Raw genomic sequence first — 4,730 nt, forward strand, 5'->3', positions numbered from 1 at the left:
GCTTGTTGTTCCCTTGTCCCTGGGTTTGTTAACATCTCCTCCTGTCCCACTATCATGCTCAGTCCCCACCAGGATTTCAGCACTTCCTCTTTGTTACATTCCCTTTGATCATGCCCTACCAGGCATTGTTTCTGATGGAATTTCTCTTATTCAGATATTCTGTCCATTTTTAAACGAAGTGGATTTTTTCGTATTATTTTTTACTTTGAAGCTGTATTTGTATATTTTTGATAGAAATCACTGATCAAATATGTGTCCTGCTATTAATTTCCTCTAGTTTGTGGTTTGTCTTTTCACTCTCTTTCACAGAGAAGTAATTTTAAAAATGTCTTATTTACTAGTGTTGAATCATTTATTTAAAAAATTTTAAATGTTAATAATGTCTAATATTAGTCATATGTAATTTACTAATTTTGTATTCGAAGGATGAAGCTTTTACTGTTTCCTCTAAAAGCCTATCAGAAAATATCACGTTGGTTTTCTCCAAGTTGCTTCATGATTTTAGATTTTACTTTTCTTCTGTATTGCATTTTTTGTTAATTTTTATAGAAAGCTTAAAGTCTACGATAGATATTTCCTTTTTGATTTTGTATGTGAACATCCAATTGATTTATCACTCTCCAGATGACAACCCTACGTTGAATTGCTGTTGCTACGTTACGAAGCATCAGCTGGTGTTGTTTGTGTCCGTCTTGAAACGAGGTGTGTAGGTCTACCTCTGGAGTCTCCACATCTATCCTTCTATGAGCTAGAACTCAGTTGATGGCACCTAGCAACCACATTATTTTATCAATACCACATCGTCTTCATTACTGAAAATGGACAGGAAGTACTGAATTGGACTGCGACAGAATTTCCGGGTCTTTAGCCTCTCGGGGTAAACATGAGGATCCATTTTTCAACAGCCACAAAATAGTTTGCAGGTACTTGTTTGGGATTACATCGAATCTATAGGTGAGTTTGAGAAATTATTTTACATTCTTAATGATGTCGAGGCTTATAATTTAGTCACTTATAATATCTCAACTTGTTTTAGATTTCATTTAGATTCCTTTCAACATTGTAGTTTCCCACACGCCTACCCTTCACTTAATTTGTTATATCAGTATGTCATATATAGCTACTTTTAGTGCTATTCCAAATGGTAGTTAAGTTTTTGAATTCCAAATCCCAAAGCTGCAATTTGGTTTTGCATTTCTATTACCTTCCAATCGAGCGGGGGTGGGGTGCTCCTCTTGCAGCACTGAATTAGACCGTGCTGGGCTGTGAGCCTCATGGTTCTCAGTAGTCATTTTCAGAAATAAACCAGGAGGCCTCTCTTCCTAGTGTCCCTTAATCTTGAAGCACTGCCAAAAACTGTCCGTGAAAACTCTGCTGGTATTTGAAATCCTGGTAGAATGGTTTTCTCCATCACAGCAGATCACAAACTGGCATGACCAATTGACACATGGGTGGTAGATATAGACAGACAAATACAAAATTCTTTAATAAAAAGCTATATAATGTAAAAGAGTTTCTGTGAAGTTAAATAATCCAATGCAGTTTATGCAGTGAATAAACAGATTATTAATTCAAGAGGCTATGTAATGATACCATTCCAGGGCTTAGGCGGCTCTGATCTGGAGCAGCTTATAGTCAAAGGGACCAGCGGTAGTTCCTCTTGGAAATATTTTGCAAGATGTTACTTGCAGCATGTGGAACAGGAAGCAGCTGCTCTTCTTCCCTAGCCTGCAATGCAATGTGAATGCAATTGTCTGATCGGAGCACATTACTCTTTTACCCTTTAATGTAAGAAAAGTCAATTATAAAGAAGGAGCAGCAGCTGGATCCAGGGAGGGTATGTCTATCCTGAAATACGCTTAAATTTTAATCAAAGTATTTGCCCCCCCAAACACAGTAATGACATTAGTAAATAAAAAAGCCAGCCCATAGTATCGGCCTAATATGTGGAATTTTCCCATCACTTCAGGAGGAGCTGTAATTATGGTCAGGCCTCTTGGCTGTCATTTAGGAAGCTGCAAACACAGTTCATTAAGTGGCAGTCATCAAGTGCCTGACTTTCCATCCAAGTGCTGAGTCACAGCAAAGATTGGTCTCTGAGTCAGGCTTCAAGGGACACCACGGCCGATTACTAATGCTGCAGGCACAAGACTACTTCATCTCACATTCACTAGAACTGAGGCAGAGAAATACCAAACCACAGGGACAAAATACTGCTCACTGTTTATCCATAGTCCAGTCAAATGTATTTATTGGTGTCCCACAATTTTAATTATTTTTGTAACACGTCCAAGGAGAGATTGTTAGTGTGTGTTTTTGGAAACCTCAACATTACTTTAGGTCACCTGTAATTGATTATTAATGTTCTCAAGCATTACACAAGATGCAGAAATGTGCGTGTGTACATCTTGGTACACAGAGCTACATTATTGTCACTCTTGTATGTCATCCAGTTGATTCTGAATCATTGTAATCCTATGTGACAAAGTAGAACTGTTCCCTGAAACTTTCTGAACTGAGATCTTTTGGGAGCAGAACCTTGCAATTTACACAAAAATGCGTATGTTTACCACCCCAAAGTTTCACAGGTGGCATTGTGGTCCCTTCAATAACACTTACTGTGTGCCTAATATCCCAAGCACTAGTTATACAATGGTGAGTGCAGAGGCATGACCTCTGCCTTTATGGAAATTGTAATTAAATTAGGAATAAAAACACTGGGCAGTAATTTAATCACAACCAAGGGTTGCCCTGATAGCCCAACTCATATGACCACCAAAGAGCCAAAGCCATTGCTTTCGAGTCAATAAAAGTCAATCTTACCCCCTAAAACACAGATATGCCCAGTAGATACTTGAAAATAGCATAGGGAAAATATAGTAAATTAAGCAAACAGGTCAAAGAGGAAATAGAGCACATAGGTAAAATATTGATGATGGAAATAGAGTTGATCAGTTCTCTGTGTTAGTGTGGGTAGACTAGAGAAACAAATCCATATACACGCATATGTGTACAAGAAAGTGCTTTATACATAACAGCAGTTGAATATAGAGAAAACGTCCCAGCATGGTCCAGATCAAGTCCATAAGTCCAATATTAGGCCATATGTCCGATGCCAATCTATAGCGTCCTTTTGAGACTCTCGAAACACATGCAATGATACCAAATGCAGGAAGATCACAGGCCAGTGGGTAGGACTCTTATGGATCCATTGGCATTGTAAGCATCTTGGCACTGGCGGGTGTCTCCACGTGGTTTCTCTGGCTCCAGAGTTCTGGCTCCACCAGCCTCTCTGCATGTGTCTCCCTCACAGGGATGTCTCACAGGGAGGGTCCCACTTCCAGTGAGCAATTTATCTCCTTAGTGCCTCCAAATAAGGTCATCAAGCTACAACCTGATTGACAGGCTAGACTCCACTCTGAATCCTCAAATTGATACCTGATTATGTAACTACCACATGCTCACTAAATAAGAAGGGACTAAATGCCTATTAAACCAAGCTGAAAGCAAACTTCATCACTACTGAGTTGACTCCAGTGCATAGCAGCGCTGTAAGACGGGGAAGAACCGCTCCTGTGAGTTTCTGAGGCAGTGAATCTTTAGCAAAGTGGAGAACTTCATCTTTCTCTCCAGAAGTTGCTACTGCTTTCAGACTGCTGACCTTGAGATTGCCAGTCCAAGGAATAACCCACTACAGCATCAGGGCTCCTAAAAAAATCATTCTTTTAAGAATGATCAGAAACAATATTTTAAACTGAAATATAAAGAGATGAACAGTTATCAAAAAGTACACGAGGAGGAAATAAATGGAAGACATGGCTCTAAAAAGCATATAACTTGTAGAAAAGAAATTATTGGTAAGCAAGAAATTTTTAGAAAACAAAATCATACTGAAACATTTTATTAAATCCCAATTCATTCTACAAACCCAAGTAAAGATGTGGATGAAAGGAATAATCACTATAACAGGTATATAGTGAACATTTCATTTAAAATATAGGATGTATATTTTAATGTGTCTATATATGTATGCCTGTATATTTGCCCTATATTTCATTGGAAAATTACACATTAAAAGTTAAGTTTACAATACAGGAATTTAAAAGGCTATATATTATATGCCTAACCTCATAATTCATAAATTTACCAAAAAAAGTGTGACAAAAGTTGACCATATGACTGATCCTACTATGAGACACGACGTCCCTCGCTGACCCATGGCCCTACAGGGAACAACACTGGAGACTCAGTGTCGGTCGAGATTGGCCTGGTCTGACCCCATGGGTTAGACAGGGTTCTCTAGAGAAACAAAACCAGAATGCTAATACTTATATATATATATATATTCATACAGATAGATATAAAACATTAGAAATAAATAGTTAATTAAATTATAAAGCAGTACAAATGGTTCAGTGCAACTCAGTCCATGAGACAGTTGTGAGACACTGGCAGTCCTTCAAGTCTTGAAGGCTGCCGGGTAGTCCTCTGTAGAGCAATTCACGCTATCCAGCCACAGGTAGCAAACAACAAGGCAGGTAGGCCACCAACAGTCAGTCAGATGATAGAGTCCGACAGTCCCCAGCTCAAGAGATGTAAATTCCAATAGTGTGGCAAAGCAGGTCTTGAAGGAACCTCAAATTACAGTGACACAGTCCATGGGTTAGGTGTCCCACAGGTAGTGTAGCTTGAAAATTGAGGCACAGAACAAGCAAGGCAGCCACACACTG

This window comes from Echinops telfairi, unplaced genomic scaffold (assembly GCF_000313985.2).
Source record: "Echinops telfairi isolate 266 unplaced genomic scaffold, ASM31398v2 ScPeMD7_7400;HRSCAF=8409, whole genome shotgun sequence".
Taxonomy (NCBI): domain Eukaryota; kingdom Metazoa; phylum Chordata; class Mammalia; order Afrosoricida; family Tenrecidae; genus Echinops; species Echinops telfairi.